The 24,438-nt window shown below is 35.7% G+C and overlaps 1 protein-coding gene across 2 annotated transcripts in view; it reads left to right on the top strand.

The window, feature by feature from the left end:
• The window catches only part of stet (rhomboid serine protease stem cell tumor), a 147,550-nt gene that overhangs the window by 56,626 nt on the left and 66,486 nt on the right, over positions 1-24,438 (top strand). The window contains exon 1 of one of the 2 annotated variants that reach the window (XM_089637650.1): positions 8,139-8,408. The exons of the other annotated variant lie outside the window; for it this stretch is intronic. The gene's annotated coding sequence lies outside the window, so the exon portion shown is untranslated. Of the gene's footprint in view, positions 1-8,138; positions 8,409-24,438 lie in introns of those variants that run through there. 2 annotated transcript variants of the gene reach the window in all.

The following is a 24,438-nucleotide window of genomic DNA, read 5'->3' on the forward strand; positions in this document are numbered from 1 at the left end:
TTTGGTCCCCTGCACAAAACGACGTAGCGCACACCAAGACTAGCAGCAGCTTACCGGATCCCGCCCGGCCGCCGTTCGGCGTCCTTGGCTCTCGCGGCGGCCCGCCCACGCCCTCCCCGATGGCCAATGAACCGCAGACTCTGCGGGCCGCTGGCTGATGGCTCCCGACCCGTCCCGTCTCCGTCTCTGTCTGTTGACACGCGGCCCGGCCTACGTAGAATTTATAAACGTGAGACAAGATCCGCGTAGTTCACATACCGACTTCGCTTGGCGCCTGCATACCTGTGTCCAATGCACACCTTTTGCTTGCTTGTGAAAAATAATGCTTAATTTTGGCGCTTGCGTATTTTCCGAAATCATTTTGAACGGTTTTCGTCAGGTGAGGTTGTATCTACCACCTAACTTGTCCATCTCGGAAAGCTTTCTTTAGGTTTAGTTTGGTTAAGTAAAGTACCAAACCTAACCTAACCTAAACTCTTCATTGTCATTCGCTTAATACGTAAGTTTATTAATTCATACACCAATTTCTCCGGGAACCATTTATTGGATAACCAACACCTGTGCCATAGGTCACCTCAAGCGGCTTGCTACGTTTGGTGGCTTAGCAGGGGTGCCCTAGTCCTTGGGGGTGAGAATTGTCTAGGTCTTGGCGGCGGATTCGTCTGCCTACCTATTGTGTGCCGATCAGATTTAGAGAGACTGGTTGAGTGAAATCTTTTTACCCCCAGCAGGACTCTCTCGACTCATCGCCTTCCACCGCAGTAGGAGGGATGAATTCATACGCCCGTCACTCCTGGACACACTGACTCCAGATTCCTACCCACCTCTCATAATAGTGTTCCTTCCTAGAACTTCCCCTCCTTCTTTTCCTTTAAAAGTTCACCAAACAGCAAATCCAAAGATGACATAGGCCCTGAGGGAAGTTGTTTTCCTCACGGTCTCCTGTGTGAAGCTAATGTTAAAAAAGTGCCAAAAATGCTGTCTTTTCAGGTATACAATCTGTTAGATGGAAAATTACTGTACTTTTTTAAGGACAGGTGCATTTAGCGTGCTTTTACTCGTATACTAAAAGCAACTTGGTTGAATTCGTCCTGTAGAAATTCCAATGTGAAAAATATGCTTATTATATCCCTGGTGAAAGACAACAATTCAGAATTCAAAACCTTTATTAAAATAGCTTCAGGTAACTATGTTTAAGTGCTACTATATTTAAGTAACCAAATGCTTTCCTACTCTACTCTTCCCCCACTTCATTCACCTTCTTTCACCATCTTTCCACCTTCAGACCAACAAAATCCCCTAAATAAAGGATACTTGTAGTTTCCGCCAGCTTTAGGCTGTTCAAACTACTGTTTAGATTCTTCTATTTTCTACGCCTGTAAATTTAATATTTTCCAATATGCAAAATATTCTAATTATAAATCTCCACACAATGTATTTGTTTTTAGCTGAAGTATATCTCGACCTGCCGATAAACTATAATATTTAATATCCACTCGACAGTGTAATGAAATCGAGAAAACAAAACGCAACCACGGCTAAAAGCTGCTTTCAAGGAACCTAATGAATTCAAATTATCGCGTGAATCAGTGTATTGACTGGCTGTAGAGTGTTCGCGGGGTAATTATCCAATAAGCAATATCATCGGGCTAATACATTGACGGTCAAACGAGTTAACATGAATTTAACCCTCTGGATGCCACTAAACGATATATCGTCGTTCTTGTAATGGGCGGTGGTAACTGCCAACAACGATCGCTTTTCGACCAAAATGGACAGACATTATTTGGTTTCATTCATACTATTGCAGGTATCGTAAACCTACTGTCCAGCCAGTCACCAAACTCCTGCGCTGCATGCAGAATGCAAAGTCGCGGACACCCTCTCCAGACGCTTAAGAAACATGATTAATCCAACGCTTCTGTGATCTTCACTGTGTCAGTTACGATGTGCTTGCTTTGAGCCGAGTTCTCAAGGGTCCCCAGTATCATATACTGTAAGCAGCATATTTTAGATGTCTAACTCTTTCAGAATGGATAGATTTTTCTTATATCTAAGGTTACGGTGTTAGCCTTGCATCGTCCAACCATCTAAGCTCCCACTGAGAGAAATCGATTTGTGCCCTCACTATAAATTAACAGGTCTTATAAAGCATCAATTTAAGAATGTTTTATCGATTCGCCATGATAAATATATCGTGACGATACTAATAATTTTCATTGTAATGTAACAATATATTCTGATTTTCACGAACACGTGTTCCGAAATCATGATTATTAGTAATTTACTAAAAGTTTATCTGGAAACCTGTTAATTCATTCGTGAGGCCTGCTATCCCGTTTTTAACCGAAATTACCAATAATCTGAAAAGAGCCTTAATAAATTAGCAATGTCATTTTTTTCTGTGAAGACCTCCTAACACTCCTTCGTCGTGCAGGTAGTCGCAATAGTATCGCCTATTTTCAATAGTATGGTGGTTTTTCTCTCGTTCTCGCCAAGTGTCGTATTGGCGTTCGTAGGGTTAAGGTGGATTTAACGATAAGTCGGGTTCGTTTCGCAAAGGATGCTCCGTGAAAACCGCACATTGTTCTTGCCAGCGTTGCGAATTTGCAAAGTCAATTTGCATCGTGCATTATTTTAAAAGATTTTTTACGATCCTTCTTAATTATCGGTCTGAGAAATCTGCCGGTGTGGGAACCGCGCTAAATCCCAGTTCCTACTTCTTACTTCTTACTGTTGCCTGGGATGGAGATCGAGCACTCTCTCTGTGTTGTTTTGTTACATTTTGATGCCTTATCAATCGTGGCTTTTACGATTGATTGCTAAATGCGAGATTATCCAGATTGTGGGATTATTTCTTCGAGTAAGTGTCTTTCTGGATTCTCAGTATTTCTCTGCAATATTTGGCAATGATGTGGTTTTCTTTGGTCTTTGAGTGATTGTCTGTATTTTCATGATACTCACAGTTATTGTAATACAATAATGTTTTAAAATACAATTATTTTCCCTTTACACACGAGTTTTAGACTCTTGTAAAGGTAAACGTTTTAATTTTTATTGAAATATGTTCTTACTATGTAAATTTAAACATTATACTGTATTTTATAAAATAAATAAAAATATTTAAAAAAAAATAAAAAATGTTATATTAGCGAATTTTATGATTTTTTGCGGTTTTTGAGTGCCCATGGTTGTTCAGTGACAATGCGTAGTAATTTGCTACGATATAAATAATCTTTACCTACTCTCGACTCAAGGATTTTTCTTTATTACGCATCTGAAATTAGATAACATTTTATCGGATAATCGAATTGGGCTTTAAAAATGACTGAAACTTTTAAATTATCTTACGGGATTTCATTTCTATTCGTCAAAAATATATCAAAGTCATTGATGGTGTAATCCAATTTTTGCTTTTTAATAAAATATAAATCATCCATGATCTGTTTTACTACTTACATCAATCAAGTCCTTGATACTGTCCTTGATATTTAAGTGCAAATTATCATTCCTACAGGAAGTACCCCATCCGCTGTTTGCCAAGGAATGCGTTTGCGCTATAAAATTTCCAACAAATCAAGCAAATCGCAAAAAGGTCTCATTCAATTACTCCGTCCCAAACTTGCTCTGAATGTGTTATCTGCCGTTTTTATTAGTAATGTTATTTTCCTCGTTCTTATTTTTATTTTGAAAACAGCTGAAGCTCAATCACCTAGACGGAGCTTTTTCTGTTCCTTGACTGGTGACTGATACCACAAGCTGAAGAAAAGCTCGATGCAAAATTCAGCGATTTCTGCAAAAGAGTGAAAGTATTGATTGAATTGGTTTTAGTGACCACACTGTTTTATTAGCCTTTTGGGGAATGGTCGAGTTTCCTTGCAGACTTTGGTCGGTGCCATCATTTACTCCTTATTTTTGTGCTAAAAATACATCACATTTTGCGATCATGTTCTAACGCTGTCGTCCCGGTGCATTTCTCCCCTTGAGCCCTGAGAAATTAATATTTATTTTAATATTGTTATTTTTCGGACCTCCGTTAACTAGAACCATTTATTCATTCACAGATGTTGCTCTATCTAAAGCAATAATGTGAAGTAACTCGTTTAATGCTTTGATTTATAAGGGGCAAACCGGAACGGCGTTCCGGTTCATGCAACTCATTGGCTGTTCAGGAACCTTTTTTTCCGGCAGGTTGCTATAATAAAAACAAATATGTCTTATCTGTATGGAATGACAGAATAACGATGAGTTTTTAAAATTTGGTAAAGTTGTGAAAAATTCATGAAATTTATAAAAATTTAGCTAATTTTCCAGTTTATAAAGTTATTGTATCCTATTTTTCCTTCTGTGTGACTAATATTAAGTACAATTAGTTCTTTACACTTTATTCTCATAGTTAACCATTATAATTTTAACGAGTAAACCATCGTCAAATGGGTAACTACTTTTCTTTTTTTTTTTTTTTAAGAAATACTAACATTCCCGGGTTACGAATAACCTGAAGATATTTGAAAATCTCCTACTACCACCACATTAAGCGAAAAATGTTGCTTGTGTTGTGATGGAAGACTTTAAGGACCAGCCGAGGAATTGAAAACACTACGCCTGGGACCCAAACGCGATGTCAACTCAGCCACCGACCGGTCGCTACTATACAGGGAATTCTTCAACATGTCATCACTGGTCACACAGCCGAGTAACCACCCAACCCCTCACCCCGACCCCAAATGTCCAGTGCTTGAAAAATAAAAAAAATAGTAAACATCACCGTCATACGTCACCGAGTACAAAATTTTAGTTAACATTTTTTACTCAAAATAATGTCAGTAATGATTGGTTTAACTATGACAAGTACGTCCCATAATAGCCTGTAAATGTTATTATCATAGAATTAGTCTCAATTTTTAGTCGATATCCCTTTTCAATTCAGATAACTTTTAAGCTACCCTAACTCTCGTCTGTGTATTAACCATCGTTTCCTCAATTCTCAATTGTTCGTATCCAACGAATTTTGACATAACTTAGCATTCGCTCCGAATCATGCATATAGATTCATCGCTCGTTGATTTCCATCGATTTGTCCAAAATTATATTTACCGGTCAATAGCTTGTATCTATATGTTTTTTGAGCCAGATTAACAAAGGCTCACTTCATTTATACCTGTCTTGCTCAGCTGTCCGTGTGCTGCGCGTATTTCCAGTGCGTTTGGAAGGCCGCCCCCATGGACCGGATGTGTAAACGACAAATATGAACGAAACAGTCGGTGATGACCTCGTCTGTGCAGCTCCGGAGATGACCGGCATCCTGAATTAGCTACTTTTCATTAATGCTTTCAGTATACCGAATCTGGAATTCATTGAATCCAGTACATTTTATACACCGATGTATGTGCATCCATACAAAATAGTCTCATCCGGCTTACTCGATGACGGCCTCCGTGGTTATGGTCGCGGTTTTAAATCCCGGCGTGCGCAAGTAAATTTAAGTCGAATATTTTTTTGTTCTTATTTATTTGAAATAATAATAGCATATAATAACACGACATGTCCCGATTGGGGATACGATAGTCTCATACGAGCACAAAAAATAAAATTCTAAAATGCACAGGATCCTAAAATAATTAACACACTTATGGATTGCTTGTAAAGACATTGGGTACGAATTCATATAAAATTCGGTTCATTATCAAATCCATTTTTCTTCAAATATTATTCTTTTTAACTAAAATAAAGTGGGAATCTTAATGGCGCAAGTGAAGAAGGCGTGTGTACAAAATATTCAGCGCGCGGCCCGGCGAAATGGACGTACTTACGGTCGAATTTGGCGTAGCAGGCCTAGAAAATGAATTTTTCCGTGAAGTTTATTTTAATTCATTCTGATAAACGTACTATTAAAATCTTAGATGTTTCTAAATGAAATACCTCGGGAAGTTACTAATTCATCGTCTTGAAAAAAATCTGATGCTTACCGCTAATTTAAAAAACGAGTTACCTATAAATGTTTCGACCCGTTGTACGTAAAATATTTTAAGGGTAAGGTATTACTGATTTTATTAATCTTAAATATAAATGGATATATCCGTGTTCAGAATTCGTCAGATTTAATTCAAATGTGAACGTCGAGCAAATCCTCATTATTAGAGTTTTGTGTCACCTTGTACACCAGTCTAATCAGCCCTTATGAAGCTTAAGTACAAGCGATACAAGGTTCGAGTCTTAAATATGAATAAATAGTGGTGTTACCCAAATTAACTTTTATTTTTCTCATGTATAATGTCGCGAGAAAAAACTTAATATCAACTATAATCTGACAATAAATCCCATAAAAATAGTTCTACTTACGTGAGAATGTGAGTAGTCACCATAAATTGCTTACTTTTTTGCAGCGCTCTCTTTGGTCACACCTCACGCTTTGTGAGCAGGATTGTACTCGCATTTTTCAGGCTAGACAGCTTGTCTGGTTGAAGTACGCCAAAATGTAGTACACGATTAGCATAATGTAATATATTTTATATGAAAATTAACAGCGGTTCGTGGAACGGTTTGTTGTGCGTTGCCGAAATATCTCTTCCGAGAAGTCGCGAGTGTTCATTTGGTGTGAGGATCCCGATGACATCCTGCCTCGGTGTCACGTCCTTCAATACAACGGAAATAATAATCACTATTTATTATAAGCGTTTTATTGCTTCTATCCGTTGGATAGTAAAATATCCTTTTTCCTGGCAAGGACATAAATGGAAAATTGGTTAATTCCTGTTTATTTCAAAGCCAACATTTGAGAAAGCATATTACTTTTCGGAAATCGGAGAAAATTTACCATTCGAGTGGACGTCGTTAATAAACATGAAAAATCAAGATCTGTAAAATAATTTGACCAAAGAAAGCATTTCAAATATAGTATAATTATTAATTAATAAAACAAAATAATTTTGGTACATCCTTTGTCGCCTGTCTGAATTACTCTTCATATAACTGATTAAAATTTTGAAAATGACACTTGAAAAAACTATCGCACCTCATCACAGACAACCGAAATGAATATAATATGATTTGAGATTTTCACCGCCAAAATTTTTTACTGTGCATTATTTTTGGGGTATTGTGCCGTGTTACTTTCCCCAACGTTTTGGACAGCATTACAGTGTTCATCATCAGAGCAGATGTATCAGAAGGAGGTGGCGCAACACGGCATAACACCTCAAAAATAAATCACTATAACGAAATTAGTACGTTTGATTCCCTTTCCATCCTAGAAATTTGAGAAACTAGAAAAATATCGGATTCCCTGCTATTTTTACTTCTCAGAAACTAGTTAAACACATTTCCTTCCTAGCAAGAATTTTAAAACTAGTTAAAAAATTCCTGCTATGTGTAAAATATGTATAATTCTTACTAACATACGTTTCCGGGTCATTTTAAATCATTACTGTAGCTGGTAAACGTTATTATAACATAGCTAAAAAGTTTTGATGTTATACTTAGTAGTTGTAGCTTCCTATTCATCCTGAAAATCAATGTAATTTACAAACAAATCCTGTACCCTCTTTCCAACTCTTTTTATAACAGAGCTGATAATTTGCTGATAGACTTGCGTTTTACTGTGTCTACTTTTAATGTCGTGAACCTTATGGAAAACATTTGCATTCGCGAGGATCTCAGCGCGCGACCTCAGTCACAGCTCTGACGATCTTTTTCATGGTGATTCATCACTTTTATAGAATTTGAAAGTCAAAAATTCTGTGCAGCAACTAGTCCACAATGATATAAAACAGAACTTTGAAATTTGACGAATTGTTCAAATTCTGTGAGACAGACACCTTAACAAAGAATTGACAAAGGGTCATCATTCATTACATAAATAAGACATTGTGTAAGTGAGGAATTATTTATTTAAAAATATTAAATGAAAATCGTGATGCGAAGTTTTTATCGCATCTGTTGAGCAGTTCAGCGTGCCTGTAGTGTGTGGTATAGTATGTAGTGTGTAGTGCCGCCCACCTCGGCGCGGCAGTGAAAGTCCTCCGCTATCTCCGTATGATTCACGCCACTATTTCTGTATACCCCCAGCGAACTAAGAAGTGAGCGAACGCGCCGCGACGCTCTCCGCCTCTCAGTGCCGCCCCGCCGGCCCTCGCCGACGCCGCCGAACTGGGAACTTACCCAAATACCGGGAAACCTAGTCAAATCGCCGCTCATACGAATATATTGTTACTTTTTTGTCGTTTTTTATTGTTTAGTTGAAGGGCCGCGCGACGGGCGCGTTATTAGCGCCGCCACACGGAAATAGCCCGCTGTTCTCTCTCTCTCTCTGTGCGAATATGTATTCTTATTTTCTCGCAGACAAGTAGCTGCTTGTCTGGACTGGACCAGTCCTTGATAAGAGGCACGTGATCGCCCCAACTTGACAAGTAAGACATGTTAATAACAGAAAACACGCCCCAATAAATGCATCAAAAATACAATCAAAAGAAAGATATTATATAAATCTGCATATTTACACCATAGCCTAAATTACCTTGAAATAATTTCGTTTGGTCAACTCTAAATAAATAAAATATATTACTTTATTTTTATCAATGACTAGTTATTACTGCCCGGCTTCGTCTGAGTATCAAGATTTTTTATTTGTTACTTATTTAATAGTTCGCTGTAAATGACGGAACACACCATGTGATTGTGCCACTGATAGATTAGCTGTAACCTCACTTTCTGCTACATGCGTTTTTTTTAAGAACAAGATAGAGAAGTTATAATAAAGCCTTCAACGATGTGCCTCTAATGGCATCTTGCCGTATTTTTGATAATTTCAAGATATTTTTAATCTCCGTGAAAACCAAAAGCTCTTTGTAGAAATGACGTATTGTAAGCTGAAAACGTTTCTCTGACCAGCTTTCTCTTTCTAGAACTTCAACTAGTAGCTTTAGGCCTTTAATTTGGATATCTACTCAAAAGCTATATCAATCATTTTCCTTTTTTAATCTTTTCTATGAGAATACCGCACGAGAGACCCAACTGCTCCCAACCGCCTGGAGGCAGTCATGGCATCCCCAATTGGGGTATGTTGTAAGACTGAATGTAGGGAGGAGGAGAAAGAAATGAGGAAGTACCTGGCTATTCAGATCTGGTCACAAAACACGGTTAAAGCCATTCCAAACAACGTTTCAATTCGTAATGTTCACCAAGGTGTAGTATAAGATATATATTTGCAAATTGGGTATTATTTGTAATGAATTAATTGTGAAATAACACAAAATAATTCAATTTAGTTTAATTGTGCACTCTGGGATTCGAATCCGCGACTTACGGATTCGAATATTCGTAGTTGAGAGCCTTTACCCTTCGATCACAGAGGCCGTCAAATATTTTGGCTGATGAAACATCACCATTAATTATTCCTATACTAAGCAATAAAAAGTGTGCAAGCGCCATTGAAGTGATTTTGCACAAAAACGGCACTATACAAATCATCCAAATATTATTAAATGTTTCGGGAGCACCTCCTGTCCATATCCTATATTCTTCTTCCTGTCCTCTTTACCTACTAAATACTTTTAAGATACAATAAAATTCCTATCTCTAATCAACTTTAGCATGCAAAACTTACTGTTTTGACTGTAATTAACTTAATTTATGTGTATATTTTTGTATTGTACAAGCTGTTTTTTTTCTTACAAATAAATATATAATACGTCACATTACGTCGATTGCGTCGTAAATAGCCCCCAGTTGACACAAGAAGAGAGAGAAATGTTCCCTGACAATGTTTAATATTTTTTACAGTACGATATATTACGTCGATTATGTCGTAAATAGCCCCCAATTGACACAAGAAGAGGGAGAAATGTTCCCCGACAATGTATAATATTTTTTACAATACGATATACTACGTAACTGTAAGCGGTAGAGTACAATTTTATGTAAAGGTAGAGGCACTTTCCACTTCGATTATTGTCAAAGAAAATAATACAAATTGCGGGTTCAAACAGATGATTGTGACTGTGATACAACGAATGAGAGGATGGTATTTGACTAGTATCTCTCATCGTGTTATGTCTAGCCGCAGTGTATGTATACAATATGCACATATGTATGTATGTTGGTTGGTTTGGTCGGCTGTTTGGCAGAAGAGTAGTTTAATGTACTCGCTCGTATGTATTTCCTGAAATGTGCCGAGTAAACACGCGCCATCCCGAATGTAAACAGAAAGATCGAAGGCGTTCGCTAAAAAAGTACTAAACAATCGCCATTGAACTTTGATTTGGATCTTATTTGACTTCCGGCATTTTTCGCGCCTTAAACCCAAACATAATTTTATATTCTACTAATGAGTGAGATGGTTTGGATATCCTCCATTACTGCTTGCTGCTTTCAAAGCAAGCTTTTGAGCTACGAAATGTGAAACAATTTAAATTATTTGACATCTCGGTAGTTCGCCAGTTTATCTTAGGGTATGTATACGTTTGCGAACCGTACCTCGAATTACGGGAAAGGAACGAATCAACTGCAAGCGGCTTTCCCATTAGTTGTGGTTCAGTTCGACAGTTCGGCTCGCGGATGTATACGTAGCATTATACTTGATTTTTATGAATTGAGATTAATTCGTCCACGTGCCTTCCTTAAACTCCACAATACAGGAGGCCCTGGTGAAAATAATATGTCATATTTAGGAATGCCTTTTAGAGGAGAGAAAGTACTGAACATGTTCACCCCTTGGTCTTGAAGAGACCCATGTTGTTAGAGGGAGGAAACACAGACGCAAGCAAATCGTTTCAAAGCCGATCTGTTGAAATCAAGAACGAATCGTAGAAGCGACCCGTTCTCATGTTAACCGTGTTCATATGTTGGGCGCGCGTTTGGCGTGTTTCCCGACTATGCACGGGTTCAGAAGGAATCAATGACGATAATTCCTCTGAGCATCTTCAATTTTAATACCGGTAGAACAAGAACAGCATTTGCTCTAAAGATTGCAATCCGTTTGTTAAGTTAGGGGAATCTATCAAACGGATCGCCCGTTTCTGCACGGAGTCAGGGATTTTCCTTTTTTTTCTCTCTGCCTACCTGTGTGGGAAAATGGCGTGATGGTTAGTTAGTTACTTAAATGTTTAATTTTAAATAGCAACACTAATATCTCGTTTCTCAGTGACCGTTTTTGACCACAGTCACGCGCTACCTACGGTCCTCCGCTACCGGCTGACTGATGACTAGTGACGTATAGCCGGACTTTCTCGTGACGGCGACAGCTTTATTCAGAAAGCTCTCGGCTTCAAAGGGATTCTTCCCAGTTCACGTGCAGCGGTCGGTAACAGTAGACTGCATTGTATTCATTTCGGTATTTTTATCCGTTTCTTCTGGAAGGTTCTGGTCCTGTGATCAAATATTGCGTTAGATGGTTTAATTAGCGCTCTGCGAGTGTTTTGTGGCAAAAGTGACGCGTTGAAAGATCTAACGTCTGTTTGCGGATTCGCATGATTTGTACTAAAGCTTTTCGCTGTAATGAGAAAACGTCCTGATGTCCTGGAATAAATAATTATACCATTATTCACAAAAGCAATATATTTATTAAACTGTTTTTGCTGATGAATGTCTGGAGTTTTTTTGGTGCGTAAGAAAATGAAAGAAAACGTCTTGAATGCCCTAAGAAGACACAAGGCACAATCAAGTTAATCAAATGCAAACGCCACACGAGAAAAATTAGTATTGCTAATTTACGAGTCTTTTCAAATTATTGGTAATCCGGTTAAAATCGAGATTGCAGGCTATTCCTGATGAACTTTTGGCAAATTTCTAATACATTGGAACACGTGCTCATGCACGTGCATTTTCTTTGACAATGTATAATGACGAAATGCAAAAATATTAGAATTCTTAGGAACACTTGTTCCGACATAGTTTTTTACTAAAAGTTGTTAATTCATGCGTTAAGGCCTGCAATCCTGTTTTTAACCGGTTTACCAATAATTTGAAGAGATTCGCAATATTCATTTTTCTCCGTACAGGTGATAGGCACAAAGAAGATGGTTGGAGTGCCAGTAGTGAAAATATTGTCTTTGCCTACCTGTTAGTTATCTAGTGAACGAGTAATTTTATCTTCGTGACTTAAAGTAATCATATGATTTTCTCATGCTCTGCAAACGTATCTGTGGATATTATATTCTTAACCTTGCTTAGTGTTTGTTCTTCACAAATTTAGATTTTCAAGTGGTGACGGAGCTGCCGACTGATGTCATCCCTTTCTTTTTTGTGCGCGGCGAATTGTTGGACAGTGCGTGTTCTCTCGCTCTCGAAAAATAGTCGAGACAATGCAGGTATTTTTCGATATGTGCATTATGCCTGAGACGCCCAAACCCAAAAGTTATTGCGTCTTTTAAAAATCTTTATCTCTACTGTAAAAATCTTTATCTCAACTATAAAAATCTTTATCTCAACTATAAAAATCTTTATCTCAACTATAAAAATCTTTATCTCAACTATAAAAATGTAGTTATATTTGTATATTCGAAATAATATTCGTATTTTCATGATCACATGTTCCGACATCGTGATAATTTATTTCTTAGTTTACAAAAAGTTTATCGGGAAACTTCTTAATGCGAAGCTAAATCAATATTTTGATTAATCTTTATAACGAATTGGTGTACATTATGAATACCAAAAAATAAGATAATTTGAAGGTTTTCTTATCGTTTCGCTTGAGTAGAATACAAATAAATAAATAAATAACTAAATAGAAAATCCAATAGAAAAAAAAAATCCAATTGAAATGTATGAACGCGTTAAGTAAACAACTTTTTAAAAATACAGTATTATAGCTAAGATTGTCTGTGACAGTTTCACTTGATTAACTTTTTTGCTTTCTTATAAAATTATTTACAAAATGAATAAAAACCAGTTTTGCGATTGAAATCGAATGTTTCTAGACTCCGTTTGTCAAGCGATTTTAATGCCTATTACCTACAATATAAGGTATACCAAGAATACACACATTTTTGGATTGTAGCTTCCTCTTAAGGCCTGCAATCCCGGATTACCAATAATTTGAATAGATTTTTAATAAATTAGTAATACTCATTTTTCTCAATGCGGTGACATTTTAGTAGGAAAAATTTCAACTGTGAACATTTTGGCTGGGAACATATCGGTAATAACCGGTCACAATATGGCGTACGTTCTACAATTTATGAAAAATCACCCCATGCAATTTGACGATATGAGCATTGAACCCGATTATAGGAATTGATCTAAATAGTTTAAAGTCTATCGGAGATCTTACAATAAAATCGTTTTATTTCATTAATGTTAAAAGTCTAGTTCCACTGGGCCAGTGGCGTAACACCAATCTTTCAGTTGAAAATGAATCCCGAAATGTTTCTGTTTTCAGAGTTAGCGCGTGTTGTGTCTGGACAGATCTTCGCGGCCTTTACAAGTCCGGCCTGATATATTGCTCGCGTAATTATTCCCGAGGTGTTAATTTATTTTATCGGTCTGCGTTATTTTTGCAGTGAAATTAGTCTAAGTCCGTCGAAGCAACGGGAAATCAAGAAGCGTAAAATTCATTTTATTCGGCGGCTTGCAGAAATGTATCTACAACTCTTGTTGAATGATGGTCTTTCACAAGGGAGATACTGAGAACACCTACAGCTATGTTTTGTGTTGCAAATATACTAAATACGTTTATACGTTGAATATGAGACTTTAAAAAGTATATTTATGTATGATATGTATCTTCCTCGGGCGTCCTAGACTTATTATATCATTCACGTCATATATTCTTCTTAGATGCTTCATTCATACAATCAACATGTTCAAACCACATTTGCTTACCTTTCTTTATCTTATCCATTGCTTCAGTAATTTGGGTACCTGCACGGAAACCATTCATTGGATAACTAACACCTATGCCGTAGGTCACCCCAAGTAGTTTGCCTACGTTTGGTGACTTAGTAGGGGTGCCCGTGTTCATGGTTTGAGGCTTGTTTAGATCTTGTCGGCGGATGCGTCTACCCACTTTTTGTGCGCGGGTTGAATTTTACCTTTTATTTTATCTTTTTATCTGACGGACCTGCAGGGATTAAGTCTGACACTCCTTGACACACTGACCCACAGATACCTACCCAACCTCCAAACCTTTCTCTTTCCCAGATCTTCCTCTCCTTCATCTCCTGCCTTTCCTCCAAGATGACGTATGCCCTGAGGGATTTTTTCCCCTCAGTGCCTCCTGTGTAGAGCTAATGTAAAAATAACAACAAAAAGTCTTGCATTATTTTTTCATGTGTCAATGGCCATGTAAAGGGTCAAAAGAGTATGTATAAGACGATATATAAATGTGAATGAAGCAATGAATATCTGCCAAGACAGAGTTGTGTGGCGATCATCCTATTTTTATTATTATTAATTACTTATTTGCGCACCCCAGGTTTCGAACCTACAACCTCTGGGTTCTGAGCCAAGAAATTACATTCTCTGCTACGGAAGTAGCCACTGACCTATTATACAACAGATAACTTTAAATCATATTGCTACAGCTCTGAGCAAGATTACACGATTTTATTCAATCTGGAGAATTCTCGTCTCGGCATAACTTTGGCAAGTTTATTTATTTATTGTTTTATAAAATTTACGGCGGGCCCAATCGTAATAATAAGCACGTGAAATGTTTTCAAATTTGCATAATTTAGCAATAAACAATGTGGTCATGCATATTATTATGCGCTTGTCCGGCCCGTCAATAGATATTATAAAAATGATCGGTGAATTTAATCGATCGATGAATTCTAAGTCCGCGGGAAACACGGCGCGAAATTGAATGGAATGAATACGGAAGTTGCTAAGACAACAATGGTTTACGCTTTACTCCGCGGAATGAAGATCACAAATTCAGGATATTCTGAGATACGCGAGATGGAAATGTATTACTGAATTAACAACGGTTACTGTGAGTTTGAGTAAGTGAGATATCCAAAACGGTGGCCAGGTAACTCATAAAAATGAAAATTCAACACACCTTTAAAAAGTGATAAAAGGTCATGAAAAATTATGAAACGAAAACTAAATTACGTAGGTTAGGTATAAATGTTAGTTTTTTTACATATTTTATAATCATTTTATATCACTTTTTAAAGGCGTGTTGAATTGTTATGGTGTTGAGTTATCATGGAGCCCTCGAAAACTAAATCTAATTTTGTTTTTTAATACTTTCGCAGTATTTTTTTAATGTTTAATCTGGGTCGAAATTTTGCTTTATATGGATTTATCGATGTTTATCACGTGTGTACTTTCTAACCCTCATCTACCCCATTTCCTCCACCTGCTTTCACCTTACCAGACAGAGGGACAGATGATACTAGAGATTTCTGTGTGATAGGTGACCGGATAATTCATCAAAATGACAATTCAACACACCTTTAAAAAGTTATATAAATTCATGAAAAAGTTAGTTTTTTTCATCACTTTTTACAGGTGTTTTGAACTGTCATTGTGTTGAGTTATAATAGAACCGTGACAATTAGTTGTGTTGTGATATTGATTGTTCACTTTGATGACTCGAAATTACTTTTTAGTTAATAATTTAATACAATAAACATAAAATGCCGAGAGACAATATCACAACAGCCCCACAGATGACACAGGGAAACAATTTTCCTCATTCAGCGCCTCTTGTATACAAATTTTCAACTAAATAAAACCAAAAACAATTTTTTGCTTAACGTTTAGTAATCTCACTCAGAGCGTTTCGCATGGTAAGTAGTGCCAAGCAATACAATGTATGATTTCAATGGCTAAACTGAATGCTGTGTTTATTGTTGCATCTAATTCACGGAGAGATTATTATCTATAATCCTGTCCTGCAGATACCACGTTCGTGTTCTCCGCAGGACTAATTTGAATTCTTGCCGGGTCCCTCGCGGGCTTCCTCGCTTCCTACTTGCCTTGTATTGCACTCGCCAATTTCTGCTGGCTATTGATACCTGCATGAATAATTGCCGGATGCAGAACTATAACCGCCGCACAGGTTACACTTATAATTTACGACGTATTCATACTAAGCCCACTTGCGATTAGGGCATCCAACGTTACCGGGAAGTTGCGTTACCGGTCGATCGGTAAATAATTGAAGATACTGGCTTACCGGTAAAATTATGAAGATAATACCGGTATTTTATCGGTGATTAGAAAGTATCAAAATGTTATCATCGTGACATTAAGGTATATGACGGCCTCTGTGGGGAGGGGTAAGACTCTCGATTAGCAATTCGGAGGTCGCGGCTTCTATCCCGGCGTGCGCAACAAAATTTTATTTGATACGTTTTTTTTTTTTTATTTTCACAGTTTAATAATTTAAAATAAAATAAGGTATATTTGCATCAGTATCGCCCTGGTGTAAGACCACCATTCGGAATTGAAAAATTGCTTGAAATGGTTTTAGCCGTGTTCGGTGACCAGATCTGAAAAACCAGGTACTTTCTCATCGTCCTCTACTCCATCTCCTTCCCATCTCCACTACCCTTAGCCTCACAACACATATCAAGGATATCACATTTACAAGTATAAATCCTCTTAGCTTGCCGTTTCCTTTCTGTTCTCCTCCAGTCCTCAAATCTCACCACCCTGCTCTAAATTCTCTCCATCTGATTCCGGAACACTTCCTTTTAAAGGCTCAAATTGTAAAGTACAAAAATACGCCAATTTTAATTCATCGAAATACCGGTAATTCGTAATGTAATTTATCCAATTTTACCGATAAACCGTTCACTACAAACCACAAATGATAACCCTGCATGCTACACATCTGATTCGGGGACGGAATTGAGCAATATTACCGGTAAACCTGTACCGCGCGCCCTACTCTTTATAATACCTGTGAATACTTAGGTTATTTTTGCACTTGGAGCTTTACGACTAAAATATGAATAAGGCTTTGACTTAGCTGCGACCGTCCGCTAAGCTTTCGATTATTGACTGTCTCATTGTGTGCTAATCGATTTGCGGTCGGATTCTACTCTGGTCGATCTAAATAATTTTTACCGTTGGCGCGGCTTGACGGTCGGTTGCGAGCGGTAATAATAGCGCAACACGAAATGCATGAAAATTATACAAGAATTGCGCTTTCTTTTTTATCTGCCGGAGCGTTGCGTTTTACTCCGCTTGCTTTGAGCAATAAATAAACGTATTGATAATTTGTAAATTTACAATCATAATTCAATTTTATTTTTGTTTTGTTTTAACAATTTTATGAAAATCAATATTGCAGGATAAATAAATAAAGATAACGTAAAAATATCACAAAAATTATAGGGTTCATTTGAAAGACAGTGACCAACGTCAAAAAATATTAATATTCATTGCAGTCAACGAGAAAGTTCTCTCTCAAAATTTTGTTAAAAAAAACATCAGCTAACATAGTATAAGAGTTACCAATGGTGTGTAATCCATTGATAACAGAATTCTAGCCTGAAACCGTAGTGTCTCATTATTACAGCCTTATACTTCAAGCAAAAAACATCAGCTAAAAAAGCATAAGAGTTAGCAAAGATGTGAAATCTATTTGTAACAGAATTGTAGCATGAAACCGTAGTATAATTGTCACAATAATACATACTAGGGAACCGTGATCTGATGGTAGTTACATGAAAGTCCCCATTCAATTCCGTTTTCCCTGAGACAAGCGGCTCTGCGTGTAAATTGCGTCAGTCAAATCTACGAGTATATTTCACGTTAATTCCGATCGCGCTTATAAAAATATGCTTTATCCACGAGCCTATCTATCGATTCGTAGTTCCAAAGCGCCCCGAAGCACGCGATATCGTTCAATATAATATTTTATATTTTAATGAATTCCGCGAACTGGCAGTAATTTTTATGAAATTATTGATTATAATAATGCATATCATAATACTATCGTCGATTGGGGTCATTTGTTAATATTGTTTTCATTTTTTTATTTAGACATTCACAGTTCATTTTACTACACTTAATAGGGCACTAAATATTTTATTACACATAGTTAATGTACCTATTACGTACGTCCTTAAAATGTTACGGTAATTTTTTCTGGGATGAAAATTGTTGTTCTTAACCCTGACTAATGTATGTACGAGCAATAATAGCATAACATACTAAATAGGGAGAGTGTGTGGAGAGATGAACAGAAAAAAATTAATTAATACGTACACAAAGTTCACGAATTGTAATCGTAAGTTTAATGAAAAATTAAGTGTAAATTGTTTTAAATGATTTATGTCATTCACAGACGATGCTAAAATAAATGTATAATATAATTAACATAAATAGCTTTGTATATTTAATCAAAATAAACGACTTGTTTCGAAACCATGGTTTCCTCATCAGGATAAACGTTTAATGAAAATTAACAAATATAAGAATGAATTCAAAATATTTTTCTCAAATTTATTAATTTTCATTGTACGTATACAAAGTTATTCATTTTCATTGTATTAAAATGACGTCACAAAGTTAATTTGCGATTATTGAAGAAAATACATAACAGTCGTTGTAATTTTTCTACGTTAATTCTGTTTTTTTTTTCATGAAATTGGTATCAGTAATCAGCATATTAATTAAATTTTGTTTTTCAAAATTGTAATTATAATAATCTTCGCTATTGAATACTAAAATATTTGTTTTCTTCTTCTTGCAGGTAAGTGTCACCATTACTCCGTAGCAACTGAACTGACGTCTAACCTTGATGCCGTTTGGTGAGTCCGTTCCATATCGACTATGTACAAAACATATTGTCCTGTCATATTGTTTGTTGCTATAATTTAATTGTTTAGCAAGTCAATAGTGTCCCGTATAAGTCGGGTTAAATTTAGTGAATATGTTCATATGAAAGTTGGTACGAACTTCATCGACGATCATCCTCTCCCTCACACGTATTGTATGAAAACGAAAAGACAGGGGATACTATAACGATGACGTCACATACGACCTCTCTCTGGAACTGCTTTCCAATATTATGTTTTACTTTAGAATTTTCTGGAATTGTATCTAAATAAGATCAAAGCTTCTAAAACCTATCTCTATGCACTGGTAGTTATAATTTCAATAAACTGCAAATATAGCCAGCCTCACAATATGGGTTAAATTCGAACGGAACACCTTGTACTTACACGGAGAGAAATCAATTTTTGCCTACATGATAAATTAACAGTCCTTATTAATAAAACATCAATTTAAGAATGTTTTATCTATTACCTTGATAATAAATAGTGACAATATAAAAAAATAGAATATTTAATTTTCATTACCCTGACGAAGAAGCCATTGGCTTTGAAACATGTAGATTTTTATTGATTAAAAATGGCGTTAACAATATAATTATGTCATACTTATTTTTTAAATCGTTCTAATGCAGAAATATTTGGATTTTCATAATTCATTTTCGTAATTCACTAAACGTTTATCGGGAAACCTGCAATTTTCATAAATCAATCGATTCTTAATAAATTAACAATAGTCATTTTTCTCCGTGTACCTCTACAAACTACACGCTATTAAAGTAGTTGTAATTTCACTGGACTGCAAATGTAGTCAGCCTCACAATATGGGTTAATTCGAACGGAACTTAGTAGGAACCACTTGTGTAACTATTAAACATTAACTGATATTATGGAAATACTATAAGTCGTTCTTTAGACAACTTTTAGTTTTGAATGCCGTAACATCTATCAAATACAGTACAGTTATTCTGTGAGTTTTCCGAAAGAGTACAATGAGGTTATTCTCCGACAAGATGAACTCAAGTTCAGTGACCGTGAACAACAAATCGGTTTTAATCTAACTAACGATTTGATTGTTTTACGCGCTTTTGCCACTAATTACATGGCCCGCCTGTCTCGTTCTTCGAGCTAATTAAATGTTCCTAAATGATGAGAAAATTTATAACAACTTGGTTATAACTCTACCCAGGTTCAAAATTTATTTATGTTCTCTATCGTAAGTTCTTTGGTCTATGTGCATACGGTCATCAAAGCTAGAAATTTATTGTTGCGTTCATCATAATGACTTTGTGATAATATCACCAAGGCAATAGTGTTCATCGCAAAAACAATGAGAAAAAATTATCTGAAATTCGAAAATATTTGATCTCCATTTATTGTACAAAATTGTTATTTCAAGATTGGACTGCCCTGATGCTATAAGTTTGCTGTCACTACCATATACCTCCGAAACATACTAGATGAAATATATTATTTCACGACAATAAATAACTTCGTTCTGGACGCTTTTATAGATGTCGCAGATTTTTTCAATTTAAATCTTGATGTATTTAAAGGCAAATTAGTTCAGCACTTTTTAGTTAATCATAATTTATGCAAATGCTTAAATATTCACACTATCTTATTAATTGTTTACTACTCGTATGTAAATTTCAAGGGTTCTTTAAAGTTAGTGTGATAATAACATAACGTATATTACATTTTATCCTTTATTTTTTAAATCTTTGTTATACTGTTGTTTTAAATTTAATTTATAATCGTTATGTAAATTCTCAACGGTTAATAAATAAATACAAAATACGTAGAAAATAGTAATAAATATATTAGTCTTACAAAATATTCTTCTCAAGAAGTCAGACAATATCAATTATTCATTAATTAATAGTTTGCATAGCAGTTATTGAAATACAATATCACCAAAATAATATTCAATGCAAAATAAAACTTTAGTTTATTCAGGTCAAGGGTTAAAAAATTTACAGTAGAATAAGTTTAAAGGGATTCTTGCATTGGTAGTGGTGGTGTACTGTATCGTTGGATTACTGCGGGGTAAGAGGGAAGGTGTTACTATTATTTAGAGACTATTTGAACCACTATCGGTGTGCTCAAATACATCCATTCACTCTTTAAAGTGATTTACCTGTATTCACCTGGCCTTTTCGTAATGGTTTTACCGGTTAGAACTCTAAATTAGACCAGAATTGCTTGCTCTTATCATTTTGTTAAGGTCCAAATGATGATTCTTGATGACCTGATAACTCAAACTAACATGTTTCGTCTTATTTGATTAAGTTTAGCGTTTTTTTGCCCGTGGGAAAGTACCGGAGGGAACAAGGCACAACCCACAGGGACACGACCATTGTTCCCGACAGTGACGTGGACCCTAATTGGTTATACATTTCATAAATTACTCCAACATCTCATAAATTACGACGTTTCATAAAATACGGCGACGTCTTCTTCATTAATCTGGCCACCGGATAACTGAGGCTCCGCCAAATGAGCTGCGAGGTACCCGCTGCGAATTTCACGTTTAAAATAATTATAGTATAATCTTTTACAGCTTTTTAATGGGTTTCATAAGGTGTAAGCCGATTGTTCCCTGTTTCGCCCGCAATTAACACAAAATCTGTTTTATTTTAAGTTTTTCTTAATTAAGTTTTTAAATGATGAACTGAAATCGCGATCTTGTTAAATGGTCCTTTAATTCATTAAGAAAAGGATTCAAATACCCCTAATAAATGCTCTAATTAGTAATTTATTAGTTTTATTACTGACTGCAAAATATGTAAGGATAAAATTCTTTCTGATTTTTATAATTGAATACGGCGCAAGCCAGTGAGACTACGGCATTAACTAATTGTACGTTGTGAGGCTGAAGGTAATGTTGATGGAGAGGGGAATGAGATGGGGAAGAGGAAGGTGGGGGAGTATTTGGCTATTCAGATCTGGTCACCAATCACGTCTAAAGCCATCTCAAGCAACGTTTTAATTCTGAAGGGTGGTCTCACACCATGGCGATAATGAGAGTGTCTAGTCGAGAGCCTTACCTCTCGACAACCTTTACGAAAATGACTCTTTTTATCCAGGGAGTTTTGATATTGATTTTAATGACCGACTACTGAGATAATGTATTATAATTATGTGATTGAGTCTTCACTTTGATGACCGCTGCAAAAATACTATCTTGATTAGAGTCTGAGCAATATAAATGACGTATTTAATTAAATGACATTTGCTAATGAATTTTGTTCAGATTGTTTTGATGTTGACTTCAGACTGTAATGACCTTTATGAAAACGATGTTTGGCCTGTCGTAGATCACACCGATGCATAAACATTAGAGCTTTTAAACCATTAATTAAGTTATCAAGGAATAAAAACATGATGAATGATGCATACCTGTTTTTAAATAGACTTCCACAATCAACGTGTAATGTTTGTCGTTCTATGCACCTGAATAAAAACAATTCTCGACGTAAGCTCAATCTGATACTGTTTAAATGCTGCGACCTTCTTTGCATATTTTGTCACGAACAGAGTAAAAATTTTAATAAGAAATGTCAAGCTTAGGTTATATCTTAATTTCTCTCGCCGGTTGCATGTAGTGCGACGGAAACTTGACATTGAACACGGACGGTATATAAGGTGTTTGGAAAATGTAGGAAAATATATTGGAAAATCGTTTTACTGCTTGTGACTGCAAATTACACGACAGTCTGTGCTATTTCGCTTAGTTATTGAAATAATACTTCGTTCAACTTAATTACTACATGAAATAACTATTTACATCTAGGGAGACGGTTTTTTATGTAAAAATTAAAAAAGTACCGAAATTTTATTGATACTTTTATCAAACAGCAGATCACCGCTTGCAGCTGTCGGTAGTGAGTGATTTTTAGTCTATGTATTCCCAGCCTAAGCAATACCTTTATTATTAAGGCGATGCACTACGTCGTGTAATATTTTAAATTGAGCCGCTATCAATAACAACCCTTACGTAGATGGCGATAAGGATTAAATTCCCGCTTAACACCATCCACCTGTTTTGATTTATGCAAGAAAAAAACATGGCCAAAAAGTGCTTTTTATTTTATTTTGTGGATGTTCAGGCATAAATATTTAATTTTTTTTCGATCATTTTATAAATAACTTAATTTGCCACATTATACAATAAAATCAAAACCGAAAATGGGTTCGTAAGTTGGAGCTTTTGATCTTTAAATCAGTTTTCATAGGCTTTATATATTATTTTTTTCTGGGCTTATAAAAAGACTTATCTAAAAAATACTCGATTATTTCAAAGGCCAAGATGTATTCTACTCGCAGTATTTAATTAAAGCATCTGAAACATTTTTAGGCGACCAAATTAACAAACCAAAAACACATGATTTTGCATTACTACGTATGGCATCGCCTTAAGGTGTCAATACTAGCGAGTATCGCTCAATACCGCTTGAGTTATAGCACCTATGTAAACGTAACACGCCTAGCACGGACATCAGCCATACATTACCTTGTGCAACTAATGCGGGCTCTTATCAACCGCTTTATAAAAAGCACATTATGAATATTTTATATCTTTTGCAGATAATATTCTATTGTTTTGTTTTTATTCAATGAGTTGCTGTTCGTTTAATTTTTAGATTGTACATATTAACAGTAGTTGTTGCACAATAAGTAGATATATTTCAGTATTTTGTCTGATGATATTACAACACCCTAAATTATTTTTTAAACTGTTAAAATAATTTGTTCTTCTAATTTGTTTAGTTCAATAGCACAAATCACGTCACGAACGCTAGTCTACAATTTTATATCATGAATTTTGTGGAAAACAATAAAATAATATTTCAAAGAAAACGTTGCTTCATGACTTGACGATTTAATAGTAAAGTTCAATCAAATTTCTACGATTTTTTTTCAATGGAACGCGTTGGAGTTAACCCCCAAGGCCTCTGGCATATTCAGTCTGAAGGTCGCAGTATTTCCGCTTATTTGCAATAAATTCAAAATTAATGTAATATTTCTGAAGTCATCGGAAAACTAAAAACGTTTTTGCAAACTTTTCAAATATTATTATTGGATATAAACATATAATTATTGCAATATTAAAATTTTGATTGCAAACATAAAAACATGGCTAAGGTTACATTTTATGTAACTAAAATGACTTATAACCTAAAAAAAATCAAAACAAGATAAATGTATTATAAACGTTATTTTAACCTCCTTTTTGTTATTTTATATAAAAATAATTAATAAAAAATTCAAACGTTTCATAATTTCTTTTCAAATTGCGGTCAGAACCTTCGGTTCCATAAAGGTGCACATTTTAATTCTTCTGTGGTTAACTTCTAGATTTGAAAATAAAGCATGGTGTTTTCTTTTTCCAACACCGTTTAGATCATTTATCTCACCATGACAGTAAGGGAGACAACGATTTCTTTGAGACCACATAGCTGTTCCCAAAAGAGAACAAATTATCCTGAGGGGTTAATAATTAAACAGTTATAAATCGAGTTCGGCAGTAAATTCCAAGGTAACAATACCCATTGATACCAATTTCGCGGTAAAAAAATGCGGTTTTATTTTAATTTCCCGCCTTTTCTTTACAATGGTTTCCGATTTTCCCGCCCACGAATATAGCGAATTTTAATAAAGTTCCCAAACAAAATCAAATATACACACACTTTCAGTA

The sequence above is a fragment of the Hesperophylax consimilis genome, chromosome 12 (genome assembly GCF_061612785.1).
Source record: "Hesperophylax consimilis isolate HC1 chromosome 12, BYU_Hcon_1.0, whole genome shotgun sequence".
Classification (NCBI taxonomy): Eukaryota; Metazoa; Arthropoda; class Insecta; order Trichoptera; family Limnephilidae; genus Hesperophylax; species Hesperophylax consimilis.